Raw genomic sequence first — 18,898 nt, forward strand, 5'->3', positions numbered from 1 at the left:
CCCCCAAGCATCTGCAATAGCTATTAGGACAAAGTCATTGACTACAACCTGTTGTGTTGGTTCATCTGGTTTGGAGTCGTTGTCTTTCACAGAGAACAGAAATGGGCCCTTCAACCATTATACTCATGCTGGCCTTTGTGCCTATCTACACTGATTGTATTTGCATGCACTAAGGTCAGATCCTTCTATGTCTTATTTATTCAAAAACCTCTTAAACATCATGAATGTATCTGCCCTCACACCCTCCTCTGGCAGTGCATTCCACGGGCCAATCACTCTTTATGAAAAATATGTTCCCCTCAGGTCTCCTTCAAATCTCTCCACTGCCTACTTTAAGCCTACACTTTCTTGTTATTATTTTAACTCACACCTTACCAAAAGAAAAATATCCATCTTCATTATCTATGACTCTCTTAATTTAACCTAACTCTTCAATTCATCCCTGGGTCTCCTTTGCTCCAGGGAAACAAGCCCTCCCTATCTCCTCCTTATAACTCTAATCCGGGCCACACCCTGGTGAATCATCTTTGCACCCTCCCCAGTGAATTCACTTCTTTTATTATGATTTATTGTTCTGCACTAATTAGAAAAATGATGAGGAGTAGTCAGCAGAAGAGGCAGCATCAATGGAGACAAGAAAACCAAGCTAGTCTTTCAGGATATTGGCTTTTGTTGGAAACAAACAGATAAAAAAAATCATTTGACTGAAATGTTGATTCTGTTTCTCTGTACTGAGAGGTTGCCTAACCTGCTGAATATTTCAAACTTCTCTCATTTTGGAAATCTTTCCTGAAAGTATTGAGTATTTGAGAGGATTTTCTAAATATTAGGAACTATTTCCCCAATAGACATGGTTGTTTGACTCATTGAAGGGCTTAAAGTTGAGATCATCATTTTTCAGAGGGTAGTTAAAAATGGGTTGGGTTAAAATAGGTTGACGAAGCTGAAGTACAGATCATCCATGATGAATATAGACTTCATGCACTGAATGGCTCACTTCTATTTCAGTCCAATGAAGAATCCAAAATATCAACTACAAATACGAGTACAATAATAACCCATTACAATAATAACAAAATTGCCATTGGAGGCAAGTCAATGAATCATGTAGAATGATAATCATTATTCCCAGGCACTGTCAAAGTGAGGAACTTATTAAGTAAAAAACTAACTGCTGGAAGAAGTCAGCAAATAAAGCAACATCTGTCGAGGCAAAGGGATGGACAACATTTCAGGTCCAGATCCTGCATTAAAGTTTATAGCTCAAAGTAAACTTATTATCAGTGAAAGACCACACCAACATATATGCTCAACTAACGTTCAAAAGACAACAACTGTGCAAATAGAAAAAGAAAGAAATAATAACAATAAATAAATAAACAATAAATATCAAGCACATGAGATGAAAAGTCCTTGAAAGTGATTCCATAGGCTGTGGGAACATTTCAATGATGAACTGAAGTTGAGTGAAGTTGTCCCCTTTGGTTCAAGAGCCTGATGGTTGAGGGTAGTAGCTGTTCCTGAACTGGTGATGTGAGTACTGAGGTTCCAGTATCTTCTTCCTGATGGCAGCAGTGAGAAAAGAGCATGCTCTGGGTGGTGGAGGTTCCTGATGATGGATGCTGCTTTCCTACGACAATACCATGTAGGCATGCTTAATGGTGAAGAAGGTTTTACCCAAGATGGTTTGGGCTCTATCCACTACTTTTCGAAGGATTTTCCATTCAAAGGAATTGGTGTTTCCATACCAGGCTGTGCTGCACCACCACATACTCTCCACCATATATCTATAGAAGTTTGTCAAAGTTTTAGATGTTATGCCGAATTGTTGCAAACTTCTAAGGAAGCAGAGGCACTCTCGTGCTTTATTCATAATTGCACTTACATGCTGGGTCCAGGACAGGTCCTCTGAAATAATGACACCAAGGAAATTTAAAGTTGCTGATCTTTTCCCCCTCTAATGCTCTGATGAGGGCTGGTTCATGGACCTCTGTTTCCTCCTCCTGAAGTTAATAATCAGCTCCTCGGTCTTGCTGACATCAGGTAAGAAGTTGCTACTATGGCACCACTCCACCAGATTTTCAGTCTCCCTCCTTTATGCTGATTCACCATCACCTTTGATACAGCCTACTATAGTGGTGTCATCAGCAATTTGGAGAATAGCATTGGAGGTGTGTTTAGCCCCACAATCATAAGTGTAAAGTGAGCAGAGCAGGGGGCTAAGCACATAGCCTTGTGGTGTACTGGTACTGACAGAGATCATGGAGGAGATGTTCTTGCCAATTCAAACTGACTGAGGTGTGCAAGTGAGGAAGTTGAGGATCCGATTGCAAAAGAACTCATATCTTGCATTTCTCCAAGAAACATATTGTCATGTATCTGATTATTTTCTTTCAGAACTAAAGTGGCTGCTTTATTTTGAATAGTTTACAGTTTAAAGTCGTTCCAACTGGGAGTATGAGAATGTGAAACCTGCATATTTATGTGTGTGTTCTGTATCATTACAATCAATTTAATTCAGATATGACTTGTTAGTCTCATACAGACTGGAGACTGTGGAATTGAATCTGACACATACATATTTGTATGAATTTTCTTATATAAAGCTGAACTACCCTGCACTGTGGATTGATGATAGCTTAGTTAGAAACATAGAACACCTACAGCACAATACAGGCCTTTTGGCCCACAATGCTGTGCCAAATATGTACCTACTTTAGAAATTACCTAGGCTTACCCACAGCCCTCTGTTTTTCTAAGTTCCATGTACGTATCCAGGAGTCTCTTAAAAGATCCTATCATATCTGCCTCCGCCACTTTTGCCAGCAGCCTATTCCACGTACTCACCACTCTCTAAGTAAAAAACTTACCCCTGAAATCTCCTCTGTACCTACTTCCAAGCACATTTAAACTGTGCCCTCTCATGGTAGCCATTTCAGCCTTGGGAAAAAAGCCTCTGACAATCCACATGATCAATGCCTCGCATTATCTTATACACCTCTTTCAGGTCACCTCTCATCCTCCGTCGCTCTAAGTAGAAAAGGCCAAGTTCACTCAATGTATTCTCATAAGGCATGCTACCAAATTCCTGCAATATCCTTGCAAATCTCCTCTGCACCCTTTCTGTAGTTTCCACATCCTTCCTGTAGTGAGGTGACCAGAACTGAGCGTGGTCTCAAAGTGGGGTCTGACCAGGGTCCTATTGATGCACCATCAATAACTCTCTGAGACGTGAGGTGAGATATCGGCTTTTATTGGCTGGAAGAAAGAACAAGCAGCAATTGACCACCACACTGCATCCTGGAGACTGAGACCGGTGCTGAGTCCCCAATCGCCTTTATACCGGGGTCCGTGGGAGGAGCCACGGTCAGTGGGAGGAGCCACAGGAGCAGTCAGTGGGGGGGGCGTGTCCAGACAGGTATATGTAGTTCACCACACCTATATAGTTGGAACATTACCTCTCGGCTCTTAAACTCAATCCCACGATTGATGAAGGCCAATGCACCGTATGCCTTCTTAACCACAGAGTCAACCTACGTAGCAGCTTTGAGTGTCCTATGGACTTGGACCCCAAGATCCCTCTGATCCTCCACACTGCCAAAAGTCTTACCATTAATACTATATTCTGCCATCATATTTGAAACCTACCAAAATGAACCATTTCCCACTTATCTGTGTTGAACTCCATCTGCCACTTCTCAGTCCAGTTTTGCATCCTATCGATGTTCTGCTGTACCCTCTGACAGCCCTCCACACTATCCACAACACCCTCAACCTTTGTGTCATCAGCAAATTTACTAACCTATCCCTCCACTTCCTCGTCCAGGACATTTATAAAAATCACAAAGAGTAGGGGTCCCAGAACAGATCCCTGAGGCACACCACTGGTCACCAACTTCCATGCAGAATATGACCTGTCTACAACCACTCTTTGCCTTCTGTGAGCAAGCCAGCTCTGGATCCACAAAGGAATGTCCCCTAGGATCCCATGACTCCTTACTTTCTCAATAAGCCTTGCATGGGGTACCTTATCAAATGCCTCGCTGAATCCATATACACTATATCTACTGCTCTTCCTTCATCAATATGTTTAGTCACATCCTCAAAAAATTCAATCAGGTTTGTAAGGCATAACCTGCCTTTGAAAAAGCCATGCTGACTATTCCTAAAAATATTATGCCTCTCAAAACGTTCATAAATCCTGCCTCTCAGGATCTTCTCCATCAATTACCAACCACTGAAGTAAGACTCACTGGTCTATAATTTCCTGGGCTATCTCTGCTCCCTTTCTTGAATAAGGGAACAACATCTGCAACCCTCTAACCCTTCTGAACCTCTCCCATTCCCATTGATGATGCAAAGATCATTCCCACAGGCTCAGCAATCTCCTCCCTCACCTCCCACAGTAGCCTTGGGTACATCTCGTTCAGTCCTGGAGGTTTATCCAACTTGATGCTTTCCAAAAGTTCCAGCAGATCGTCTTTCTTAATGTCTATATACTCAAATTTTTCAATCCACTGTAAGTCATCCCTAAAATCACCAAGATCCTTCTCTGCAGTGAATACTGAAGCAAATATTCATTAAGTACCGCTGCTATCTCCTCCGGTTCCATACACACATTTCCACTGCCACATTTGATTTGTTCTGTTCTCTCACGTTTTATCCTTTTGCTCTTTACGTACTTGTAGAATGTAAAATGCCTTGGGGTTTACTTTAACCCTGTTTGCCAAGGCCTTCTCGTGGTCCCTTCTGGCTCTTCTAATTTCATTCTTAAACTCCTTCCTGCTAGCCTTGCAATCTTCTAGATCTCTACCTTTACCTAGTTTTTTGAACCTTTCCTAAGCTTTTCTTTTCTTCTTTGCTAGATTTTCAACAGCCTTTGTACACCACAGTTCCTGTTTAGTTCTAAAATGTGTCAATACATTTTGATTTCCCACTGTTCAATTAAAATTTAAATTAAGTAGATCTAAAAGTTTCCCAAAACTAAAGCTAATCTGTAAATCAGTCAGCATAATCAAAGAACCCACCCACAGCAGATATTATTCTCTTCTCTCCTCTCCCACTGGCTGAAGATACAAAATCCTGAAAGCACCTATCACCAGGCTCAAGGGCAGCATCTATCCCACTGCTATCTGACTCTTGAAAAGACCTTTTGTAGAAACATAGAAACATAGAAAATAGGTGCTGGAGTAGGCCATTCGGCCCTTCGAGCCTGCGCCACCATTCAATATGATCATGGCTGATCATCCAACTCAAAACCCTGTACCTGCTTTCTCTCCATACCCCCGATCCCTTTAGCCACAAGGGCCATAGCTAACTTCCTCTTAGATATAGCCAATGAACTGGCCTCAACTGTTTCCTGTGGCAGAGAATTCCACAGATTCACCACTTTCTGTGTGAAGAAGTTTTTCCTCATCTCGGTCCTAAAAGGCTTCCCCTTTATCCTTAAACTGTGACCCCTCGTTCTGGACTTCCCCAACATCGGAAACAATCTTCCTGTATCTAGCCTGTCCAATCCCTTTAGAATTTTATACGTTTCAATAAGATCCCCCCTCAATCTTCTAAATTCCAGTGAATATAAGCCTAAACGATCCAGTCTTTCTTCATATGAAAGTCCTGCCATCCCAGGAATCAATCTGGTGAATTTTCTTTGTACTCCCTCTATGGCAAGAATGTCTTTCCTCAGATTAGGGGACCAAAACTGCACACAATATTCTAGGTGCGGTCTTACCAAGGCCTTGTACAACTGCTGTAGAACCTCCCTGCTCCTGTACTCAAATCCTTTTGCTATGAATGCCAACATACCATTTGCCTTTTTCACCACCTGCTGTACCTGCATGCCCACCTTCAATGACTGGTGTACAATGACACCCAGGTCTCGTTGCATCTCCCCTTTTCCTAATCGGCCACAGTTCAGATAATAATCTGCTTTCCTGTTCTTGCAACCAAAGTGGATAACCTCACATTTATCCACATTAAATTGCATCTGCCATGAATTTGCCCACTCACCTAACCTATCCAAGTCACCCTGCATCCTCTTAGCATCCTCCTCACAGCTAACACTGCCGCCCAGCTTTGTGTCATCTGCAAACTTGGAGATGCTGCATTTAATTCCCACGTCTAAATCATTAATATATATTGTAAACAACTGGGGTCCCAGCACTGAGCCTTGCGGTACCCCACTAGTCACTGCCTGCCATTCTGAAAAGGTCCTGTTTACTCCCACTCTTTGCTTCCTGTCTGCCAACCAATTCCCTATCCACATCAATACCATACCCCCAATACCGTGTGCTTTAAGTTTGCACACTAATCTCCTGTGTGGGACCTTGTCAAAAGCCTTTTGAAAATCTAAATATACCACATCCACTGGCTCTCCCCATCCACTCTACTAGTTACATCTTCAAAAAATTCTATAAGATTCGTCAGACATGATTTTCCTTTCACAAATCCATGCTGACTTTGTCCGATGATTTCACCTCTTTCCAAATGTGCTGTTATCACATCTTTGATATCCGACTCTAGTATTTTCCCCACCACCGATGTCAGACTAACTGGTCTATAATTCCCCGGTTTCTCTCTCCCTCCTTTTTTAAAAAGTGGGGTTACTTTAGCCACCCTCCAATCCTCAGGAACTAATCCAGAATCTAAGGAGTTTTGAAAAATTATCACTAATGCATCCACTATTTCTTGGGCTACTTCCTTAAGCACTCTGGGATGCAGACCATCTGGCCCTGGGGATTTATCTGCCTTTAATCCCTTCAATTTACCTAACACCACTTCCCTACTAACATGTATTTCCCTCAATTCCTCCATCTCACTAGACCCTCGGTCCCTTACTATTTCCGGAAGATTATTTATGTCCTCCTTAGTGAAGACAGAACCAAAGTAGTTATTCAATTGCTCTGCCATGTCTTTGTTCCCTATGATCAATTCACCTGTTTCTGACTGTAAAGGACCTATATTTGTCTTGACCAATCTTTTTCTTTTCACGTATCTATAAAAGCTTTTACAGTCAGTTTTTATGTTCCCTGCCAGCTTTCTCTCATAATCTTTTTTCCCTTTCCTAATTAAGCCCTTTGTCTTCCTCTGCTGGTCTCTGAATTTCTCCCAGTCCTCAGGTGTGCCGCTTTTTTTTGCTAATTTATATGTTTCTTCTTTGGACTTGATACTATCCCTAATTTCCCTTGTCAGCTACGGGTGCACTACCTTCCCTGGTTTATTCTTTTGCCAAACTGGGATGAACAATTGTTGTAGTTCATCCATGCGATCTTTAAATGCTTGCCATTGCATATCCACCGTCAACCCTTTAAGTATTATTTGCCAATCTATCTGAGCTAATTCACGTCTCATACCTTCAAAGTTACCCTTCTTTAAGTTCAGAACCTTTGTTTCTGAATTAACTATGTCACTCTCCATCTTAATGAAGAATTCCACCATTTTATGGTCACTCTTACCCAAGGGGCCTCGCACGACAAGATTGCTAACTAACCCTTCCTCATTGCTCAATACCCAATGGCCTGCTCTCTAGTTGGTTCCTCGACATGTTGGTTCAGAAAACCATCCCGCATACATTCCAAGAAATCCTCTTCCTCAGCGCCCTTACCAATTTGGTTCACCCAATCTATATGTAGATTGAAGTCACCCATTATAACTACTGTTCCTTTTTTGCACGCATCTCTAATTTCCTGTTTAATGCCATCCCCAACTTCACTACTACTGTTAGGTGGCCTGTACACAACTCCCACCAGCGTTATCTGCCCCTTAGTGTTATACAGTTCTACCCATATCGATTCCACATCCTCCAAGCTAATGTCCTTCCTTTCTATTGCGTTAATCTCCTCTCTAACCAGCAATGCTACCCCACCTCCTTTTCTTTCCTGTCTATAACCATATAACAATCACAGCACAGAAACAGGCCATTCCGGCCCTCCTAGTCCGTGCCGAACTCTTAATCTCACCTAGTCCCACCTACCCGCACTCAGCCCATAACCCTCCACTCCTTTCCTGTCCATATACCTATCCAATTTTACCTTAAATGACACAACTGAACTGGCCTCTACTACTTCTACAGGAAGCTCATTCCACACAGCTATCACTCTCTGAGTAAAGAAATACCCTTTCGTGTTTCCCTTAAACTTTTGCCCCCTAACTCTCAAATCATGTCCTCTCGTTTGAATAATCATGTCCTCTCGTTTGAATAAATCATGTCCTCTTGTTTGAATAATCTATCCCTCCTGAATATTGAATATCCCTGGATGTTGAGCTCCCATCCTTGGTCACCCTGGAGCCATGTCTCTGTGATCCCAACTATATCATATTCATTAATAACTATCTGCACATTCAATTCATCCATCTTGTTATGAATGCTCCTCACATTGACACACAAAGCCTTCAGGCTTGTTTTTACAACACTCTTAGCCCTTATACAATTATGTTGAAAAGTGGCCCTTTTTTCTTTTTGCCCTGGATTTGCCTGCCTGCCACTTTTACTTTTCACCTTACTACTTTTTGCTTCTACCCTCATTTTACACCCCTCTGTCTCTCTGCACTTGTTCCCATCCCCCTGCCACATTAGTTTAAAGCCTCCTGAACAGCTGTAGCAAACGCTCCCCCTAGGACATTGGTTCCAGTCCAGCCCAGGTGCAGACCGTCCTGTTTATACCGGTCCCACCTCCCCCTGAACTGGTTCCAATGCCCCAGAAATTTGAATCCCTCCCCCTTGCACCATTTTTCAAGCCATGTATTCATCTGAAATATACTCCTATTTCTACTCTGACTAGCACATGGCACTGGTAATAATCCAGCGATTATTACCTTTGTGTCCTACTTTTTAGTTTATCTCCTAACTCCCTAAATTCACCTTGTAGGACCTCATCCCATTTTGTACCTATATCATTGGTACCTATGTGCACCAAAATAATAAGATGAACTTTTGACCTCACAATCTACCATGTTGTGATTTTGCACTTAATAGTTTACCTGTACTGCACTTTCTCAGTTCATTTTACACTTTATTCTGCCTTGTTATTGGTCTTACCGTGTTCTGTTACATATGCACAGTGTAATTTGATCTATACGGACAGAATGCAAGAAGAAACTTTTCTATGTATCTTGGTACATTTGACAACAATAAACTATAACCAATACCAATGTGTGCCAGATCACCGAAATTTTAATTGGAGTGACACCATATTTGGAGCTTTAAATATCAGATATTCATATACTAAACCATTTCCTTACTGTTCAGAGTACTTAGGAAGGACGGATTACTTCATTTTTCAAATTTTATGACCTGGAAGGCATTTTAACATATTGTTTGATCCTAGTAAGTCATATTGAACTCATCAATCTTAATGAAGATTGAAAATTATTTTTTCCTGTTTCATCTTAATGATTTAATTACACAAGATATGATTCTTATTTCTGTAGCTTTGTACAGACTTATCTCATTACACACTATAATGCAGCATCGATAAATATTTTTAAAATGTTCAAGATGTAAACAGGACCTTATCAGCAGCATCAATCAATATAAAAGTCCTGAATTTGTATCATTGTTGCAGAAACCTTATACTATAGACCTAGGTTTTAATGGTCAGCAATATCTTTAGTTCTGGGCACCTCATCACTGTTTTTTTTTCATTTAAATTTAAATAGATTATTGGGTAAATAAAACCCATTTCCTCTTAGTGGTCCAGGTTGTGGTGCTAAGCAAATTTTTGACTAATCTTCCAAATTATTTCGAGAGAGCCAGATAAGGGTTAACAGCATGTGCAGCACATATTTTCTATAAAAAAAACTAGGTGAAAATCAAGTTCTATGTTTTTGCATCGAAATATGGAGTCTGCAATGTTTGAACTTCTTGTAATACTGAGTATATTCAGGCTTCTATTTTCCATTTGTGCATTATAACTTGTAAATTACTTTAAGTAATTGGATTTAAAAAAGCCAGCATTTGCTCACACTCACTGTCCAGCTGGGAATAAACTAGGAAACATAAGATCCTTCACTATTTCAAACAATATTATTTCCTTTCCCATGTGCTTGTTAATTAGAAGTGAATAGCAAATCCATGAATTTAGTTCATTGATTAGCACATTACTTTCATGTTTTATAGTTGAAGCTGGCTTTGAAGTGATCAAACAAGCAGATAAAGGTTTAAGAGGTAGCACAGCAATTAGTGCGATTCTAGTACAGCTTGGGGTGTCGGAGTTTGGAGATCAATTCCGGTGCCCTCTGTACGTCCTCTCCATGGATCCATGGGTTTCCCCTGGGTTTTCCGTTTCCTCCCACAATCCAAAAGTCTACCAGTTAGGTTAATTGGTCATTGTAAGTTGTCCCATGATTTAGTTAGGGTTAAATCAGGGTTGTTGGGGGTTGCTGGGTTAGCGCAGCTCCCAGGGCAGGAAGGGCCTACTCCGTTTTATCACTAAATAAATTAAAGTACAAACCCACTATAAAAGGGGAAATTAAAAAAAAAACAAATCTTTGTGTAAATTAGGGAATGTAGTGCAGGATTCTTGGCTCTGTGCTCTGAATTGCAATCCAATTCTTTATGGCCTTGTAGCAGTATTGCTGGCCACAATAACATTGCTTATGGAAGTTAAATAAGGAGAGTGAGCTTCACTGAAGAGTATTGTTGAGTTTCCTTGTGCAATGCTACATTGTAGCTACCATCACCAGTTGAAATATGGTGGATTGCTGCTGGAATGCAAATCAGCAGCTATGACCTCAGCAGCCAAGTCTTAAACGGACATACCACTACTCACATAAAGCTTATCCAGTGGATAGAAAGCTTTAACAGAGGAGAAATAAAGAAAGTTTTTCCAGGAAAGGTTAGACAACCTTTAACGTGGTGTTGAACAATAGCTGCCAAAGGAGACCTTTTCACTGACAAGGGGACCACAGAGACCCTTCAGTGCTTGTAGTCCTAACAGCAGGATGTTAGGGATGTGTTTGTTGGGACATGGGTATGATGTCCAAATCCCCCAGTTTATTTTGCTGTTGTTAATGGCCTAAAAGAAAAATAAATAAAATATTCATCACGAACAAAGCACTTACACGACCTCCTTGATGCAGCAATGAACAGCAAACTATGGGATAAGAGGTACCAACAGCAAGGAGTGATCCTCAGATTAGGAGCATGGAAGTGACTGTGACACAGACCTCCAAGGGAAAAGCAGTCAAGGTGCATATGAGGACTGCATTTGATGTGGCAAGGGTCACAAATCTCAATGAAGACAAAGGATATTAATTGTTGGTCCATTAAGCAGGGGAAACAGGATTAGTAAAAGCCAATTGTTTTAGTACTGAATAAATGCAAATGCTTTTTAGGCTGGTTAGATAGAAAATCTTATTGGATATGCATTTGAATAATCGACTTCTTTTGATATGATTTGCCAAGAGTTTTGAGCCTGACCTGAAGCGACATAAAATACTTACATATTTGCACCTTCCGTGAACTCAGTATTTACAAACTATTCTACAAATAATGGCGTCCTTTTAACATATTGTCTTTCTCACTCTTCAGCTAACACAGCAAACAAATTATAGCCTGCAAAGCCCAACAATCAGCAATGTGATAGCGATGTGATAATTTCTAATTTTTCTAACACTGTTTAAGCATGTTAGCAAAAATATCAAAGAGATTTCATTTTCTGAAATATGATCTTTTTTAGCAATTCTGGGAAGATGTTAAAGGCCTCGATTTAAGTTTGGAGTAATGAGGGGGATCTAATTGAATTCATAGAATTCTGATAGGTCTCCACAGGCAGGTTCAGGAAAAATATTTCTCTTACCTAGGGTATCCAGAATGGAGGTGGGGGAGAGGGTGAAGGGGTCATAGTTTCAGAAAGCTGGTTAAGATATTTAGGATCCAGAAGAGAAGGAAGAAATGAACCTGTAGAATTGGATTGTGGAGGTTCAAATATTGAATATACGTACATTAAGAAAGTGACAGATAGATTTCTGGGAGCTGGAGAGTGCAGGAATATTGTTTTGTCAAAGATCAACCATAATCAGTCGCTGGGCAAGCTCAAAGAGCCAAAAGGCCTATACTTGATCCCATCTTTCTGTCTCTCTCCTTTCTATGTCTAATCCGTATCACATCTGACAGTATATGCTCACAGTATTGCACTGGAGCAGACTAGATTTTGTCCCTGGAGGGGAACCTGTCGCTGCAGCCAAGTACCAATATCTCAAGAGAAGTAAAACTGAAAGTAATGCTGCCCAACACTTGCCTCAGAATCCAAATAAAATGAATGCCTGTGGGAGAATCATAACTGAGGGGACGTGATCTTAAAATCAGAGCTCGGTCATTGAGAATTAAACTCACAAACTCCTCTTCATGCCCAAGAAAAGACATATCCTGTGCTCTCTTTTTCAAATGGCCATAGGTCCCATGGCAGTCAGGGATTATCATCACAAAAAAAGATTCATAGAATGTGATGGAAAGACCATAGGACCATGAAACCTTGTGACCATAAGATATTGAAGAAGAAATAAGCTACCCGGCCCATTGACTCTACTCCGCCATTCCATCGTGGCTGATTTATTATCCTTCTTAAACCCATTCTCTTGCCTTTTCCGCATAATCTTTGATGCCATGACTTATCAAACACTGCTGTAAATATACCCAATGACTTGGCCTCCACAACTATCTGTGGCAATGAATTCCACAGATTCATCACCCTCCGGCTAAAGAAATTCCTCCTCAACTCTGTTCTAAATGGACGTCCCTCTATTCTAAGTCTGTACCCTCCTGGTCCTAGACTCGCCCACTATAGGAAACGTTCTCTTCGCATTCACTCTAATGGAACTTTACCTGTCTGTTAGCTTTTTCCAGGAGCGATATATTCAAATAGTTCAGTGGTTCTATTTAATATCAGAGAATGTATAAGTATACAACCTGAAATTCTTACTCTTCACAGACATCCATGAAAAAAGAAAAGAACCCTGAAGAATGAATGACAGAAAAACAGTAGAACCTCAAAGTACCCCCCTCCCTGACACAAGTAGCAGCAAAGCATCAACCCTCCCCATACCCCTCCCCAACTTAATTCAGCAGCAAGCAATAGTGCCCACCAACAACCAAGGCAGCCATAGCAAAGCCCCCAAAGAGAAATCATGACCTGCAGTACAAGGGAAACTATTGTCCACCCGACAAAGTGAGCATGCACCAGGCTCTCCATCTCACTAACAAGGGACAGAGAGGTGTCTCCCTTTCACAGCGAGAGGGGACATCAAAAAATAAAACAGCTCAGTGATTATAATGTTACAGTCTGCTGTGTCGCTTTTATTCCAAATTTCTCTGACTCAAAAGTTAGCAGCAGTCTCACCCCAATCATTGAGAGAAGAGAGAGAGGGAGTGAGAGAGAAAGAAAGAGAGAGAGAGAGAGAGAGAGTAAGAGGGAAAGAGAGAGAGAAAACGCCATCGCCTGAGTACAGAAGCCTTCAACAGCCTTATCCACTGTTGGAATGCGACGTTACGTTCTCCCACGATGCCTCAGTCAGCGACTCTGGCATAGGACTGATTCATCCACAGGGACAGAGGGTCCCACCCTGAGTCGTGCACATCTTCCAGGCTCCATCCTTGGGATATTGAAAAATGGCTGGTCAGTGAGCTCCAGAAGAAGAAACCATCGCCATAAAGAACTGCAGTTTGAAGGCAGATGTAGATCATGGACTCTGACAGAACCTCATCCACCCTGAAAAGGACCAAACAGACATTACAGAGGAGAACTGAAGCTGTTATGCAGATGAGCTGATGGTACCTTAGGTCCACTTTCCATATTTGTGTAAAAAGGAGAATGAAGATGGTGAAAGCCTAAAAATCATCTCACTCCATCCTCCTCTCAAACAAAATTGAGTGAAGTTGAAAAGACCTTGGCATTACATAATGATTGTGCACTACACTTTGGCTAAAGAAATTCCTCTGTTCTAAATAAACTTCCCTCTATTCTGAGGGTGAACTCTTTGGCCTTAGACATCCTCACTATAGGAAACATTCTCTCTGCATCCATTCTATCTAGGCCTTTCAATATTCAATGGGTTTAAATGAGATTCACTCTCACTCTTCTAAACTTCAGCAAGTACAGACCCAAAGCTATCACATACTTATCAATTTAACCCTTTCATTCCTGGAATTATTCTTGTGAATCTCTTCTGGAGCTTCTCCCATGTCAGCACATTTTTTCTTAAGATAAGAAGCTCAAAACTGTTCACAATACTCTAAATAAAGTCTGATCAATGTCTTATAAAGCCTTTGCATTATATCCTTGCTGTTATATATTCTAGTCCTCTCAAAATGAATGCTAACATTGTATTTACCTTCCTTACCATCTTTAAGTTAATGTTTAGCAAAGTCCCTTTGCTCATCTGACTCTTGAATTTTCTCTCTGCTTGGAAAATAATCTATAGGTTTATTCCATTGACCAAAGTGCATGATTGTACACTTCCCTACACTATATTCCATCTGCAACTTCTTTGCACAGTCTCCCAATCCAGCTAAGTCCTCTGTAGACTCCCTCCTTCATCAGCACTCCCCGCCACCCCACCTACCTTCATATCGTCTGCAATCTTGGCCACAAAGTCATCAATTCCATCAACCAAATTATTGGCATATAATGTAAAAAAAACAGTTCCAACACTGACACCTGCTGAACACCACAAGTCACCAGCAGCTAACCAGAAATGGCCTTCTTTATACCCACTCTTTGCCTCCTGCCATTCAGCCATTCATCTATCCATGTGGGTATTTTTCCTGTGATGACATGGGCTCATTTTGTTTAGCAGCCTCATGCGGCACTTTGTCAGAGGTCTTCTGAAGTAAGGTGAATGGAGTGAAAATCTGGACAAGCTGTAAGTGAGTGGAGAAGACAAAAGCTTATTTTATTTACTGTTTTGTCAAGGCCTCCATCTATTGCCCATCTGTAATTGCCGGTGAGTCTCCAAACAACCACAGGAACATGGCTGCCAAAGCTAGCCCAACAGTACTGCTAGGAGGGAATTACAAGATATTCAGACTTGGTGATGATGGAGGAATAGTGATATATTTCCAATTCAGGATGCTGTGTGACTTGGGCTGGGGGGTGGGGGGGTTGGATGGGGGTTCATTGAGTGGTACCGATGCATTGATAACTATTGATTTCAGTTTGATGCCACATTTGGTCAAATGCTCCTTTATTCTCAAGGCTGTCATTTTCAAAGTTCATCTGGAATACAGATTAAACATTGGACACCAGAATTAATTGTCCACTCCTATACCAAACCCCTTCCTGAGCCTCTGCAATATTTGTAGTGAAGGTACACCTAGTGTACTCTTTGTTGAGGATTTGCTCTATCCAGAAACCATTCTGTGTCATTGATCCTGTGCCACATAATAACAAGGTTCCCAATATCTCCCATCATTAGCTGATGATTAACAATAGACTGACTGGATATAATTCTGGATTTGCTCTTTTAATGAGCAGGATCCACCTAGGCTATTCTGCACATCATTGATTAAATGACTTTAATGCTGTAACAGTACTGGAAGAGCTTAGGTGGCTTGGCTAGTTCTTGTGCACAGATTTTTAGTGCTAATTGTCGGGTCCCATAGATTTCTCTGTAAACAGTGCTCACAGGTGTTTCATAGTATCACACAGTATGAAAAGAATTGGCTGAAGAATCATAAGACCATGAGATATAAGAGCAGAATTAGGCCATTTTTTTTCCAAAAAATGAATGAATGAATGAATGAATGATCTTTATTGTCATTATACATAGATACAATGAAACTCTGTTTGGCTTCCTCTCAGGCAATTAAATAAAGCGGTAGATAAAAACAAGACAGTAATAGAAAAACAGTATTAAATAGCTAAGTAGCAGAAAAATAAGTTGCAGCGTCAAGAATAAATATATTTTATTCAGAAATATTATGAAATAAAGTTATTTACATAAAAAACATACATTGACTCTGAGTCCTTATTCAATAAATAAAGTTATTTTCAATAAATTATGTGTTGACTCTCTGTTCATATTCAAATTAAAGATGTTTACAATAAAACATTCGTTGACTCTCAAACCTTAGTCAAGGATTAAAGACTTATTTACAATAAAATTATTAATAATGAACAACCAGACGTTGACTCTCATTCCTTTACCGAATTTCCTTTACGGTCTATACATTTCCAGCCACTCCTGGGGCACCATGTTGACTCATCTATCCACACCGCTGATGAGGGGAATTCTCCTCCCCACCCGACCCCTCCCATTCCCATGGGTGATGAACTGTAAACTGTGGTCCTTCCCCAACGGGCCTTTGCGGTGGCTGCACCAAGCCTGAGTGCATCCCTCAGCACGTATTCCTGCAGGCGAGAATGTGCCAGCCGGCAGCATTTAGCCACGAACATCTCCATGTAATGGTAGACCATCAAGTTTCAGGCTGACCAAAGAGCATCCTTCACCGAGTTGATGATCTGCCAGCAGCACCGGATGTTTGTCTGTCTCCCTGTGCGTCCCCAGGAACAGCCCGTAGATCAGGGAGTCCTCAGTTATGCAGCTGCTGGGCATTAATCTTGACACTGTCCCTTCCATCCTCCTCCACACTTTTTTCGCGAACCCACAGAGTGCAAAGAGGTGAGTCACTGACTCCGCCACATTGCAGTCCTCCCGTGGGCAGCGGGGTGTGGAGATGACTTTCCGGGCATACAGGAGGGATCGGACTGGGAAGGCCCCTCTCACCACCAGCCAGGCGAGGTCTTGGTGCCTGTTGGTTAGGTCTGGTGATGACGCATTTTGCCAGATGAACTGGACAGTCTGCTCAGGGAACCACCCCACTGTGTCCATCTTGTCCTTCTCCTGCAGCGCCTGCAGGACATTATATGCCGACCACTATCTAATAGCCCTGTGGTCAAAGGCATTGACCTGGAAGAACTCCAGACCTGATGGGGAAGCTGGCTTTTTCCCACCCATTGACCTGGACTGCACTACAGATGTCTGTGTAGAGAAGTTTGATCCAATTCTGTATTCTCTCCCCAAAACCCCTTTTGGAGAGTATGTCCACCATGTACGTGTGCGAAATCCTGTCGAAGGCTTTCTCCTGGTCCAAGCTTACCAGGCAGGCGTCCACCCCCTGTCTTGCACATAGGTGATGGTGTCCATCAGCAGCGCGAGGCTGTCTGAGATCTTCCAGCCCGGTACAGCACAGGTTTGGTCCGGGTGGATCACCTGTTCCAGAGCAGACTTGATCCTGCCATTTGGCCAATCATCTGCTCTGCCATTTCATCCTAGCTGATCCATTTTCCCTTTCAGTCCCAATCTCCTACCTACTCCCTGAATCCCTTCATGCCCTGACTAAATAAGAATCTATCAACCTCTGGCTTAAATATACTCTATGTCTTGGCATCCACAGCTGCCCACGGCAATGAATTCCACAGATCCACTACTCTCTGGCTAAAGAAATTCTTCCTCATCTTGTTATAAAAGGACACCCCTGTATTCTGAGGCTGTGTCCTTTGATCTTACACCAGCCCAACATTGGAAACATCCTCTTCTCATCCACTCTATCGAGGCCTTTCAAAGTTCGATAGATTTCAATGTAGTCACCCCTCATTCTTTTGAATTCCAGTGAGTAGAGGCCCAGAGCGGTCAAATACTCCTCATATAACAAGCCTTTCAGAACTGGAATCATTCTCCTGAACCTCCTTTGAAACTTCTCCAGCACATCCTTTTGTAGATAAGGGGCTCACAATACTCCAAGTGAGGCCACACCAGTGCCTTATAAAGCCTCAACATTACATCCTTGCTTTTATTTTCTAGTCCTCATGAAATGACTGCAAACGTTGCATTTGCCTTCCTCATCTGACTCAACTAGCAAATTAACCTTTTGGAAATCCTGCACAAGAACTCCCAAGTCCCTTTGCACCTCAGATTTTTGAATTTTCTCTCCACTTAGAAAATCGTCTACATTTTTATTCCTTCCAAAAAAGTGCATGACCATACACTTCCTGACACTGTATTCCATCTGCCACTTCTTTTCCCATTCTCCTAATCCATCTGTCTTTCTGTAGTTGCTCGACCTCCTCTAAACTTTCTGCCCCTTCGCCTATCTTCATGTTGTCTGAAAATTTGGCCACAAAGGCATAAATTCTGTCAGGCAAGTCAAGACATATAAAATTAAAAAAATGTGGTCCCAACACAGATGCCTGTGGAACACCACTATCACTGGAAACAATCCAGAAAAGGCTCCTTTTATATCCAATCTGCCTCCTGCCAATGGCCCACTGCTTTATTCATGCTAGAATCTTTCCTGTATTACCATGGGCTCTTAACTTGTTTAACAGACTCATGTATTGCACCTTGCCAAAGAGTTTATCCCATGCTGATAGGTGCATCAGGCAGCGGCTTTGCCGTTTCTATAGTATTTGTCTGTTTTACAAGGCTGAGTTCATAGCTTGACACTCAGACCAGCACAGACAGACCTTGTAATGTATGGATCTATTTTGTTTAGCTCAAAGGCTCCCTTTAGCACTGATTATAGACTGATAACTATGCATGCACATTGATCTGTTGTCTGCACATGAATTGATCTCCCCCACCTCTCTCTTTGCAATGTGAATACACCAGTTAAAGCCACCTTTGCTCGTGTGCCTTTACTTAATTGCTATGTAGTTGTACAGACACAACAAATTGGTGATGAGAACAAACCTAAATGTTAGAAAATATCACAAACTGCATTAACAGTTGTGGATTGACAGATTTTGGAGGAATGGAGAGAGACAGTTAAACAGTACGGAGAAGGTGGTCACAGATCTAAACCAAGGGACACATGACTAACTACAAAATACACAGTGAAAGATGCACAACTAGCAAAGCTGAAGTTAAAGTAACATGACAATGGCCTTAGTCAGGAAAACTG

This window comes from Hemitrygon akajei, chromosome 13 (genome assembly GCF_048418815.1).
Source record: "Hemitrygon akajei chromosome 13, sHemAka1.3, whole genome shotgun sequence".
NCBI lineage: Eukaryota > Metazoa > Chordata > Chondrichthyes > Myliobatiformes > Dasyatidae > Hemitrygon > Hemitrygon akajei.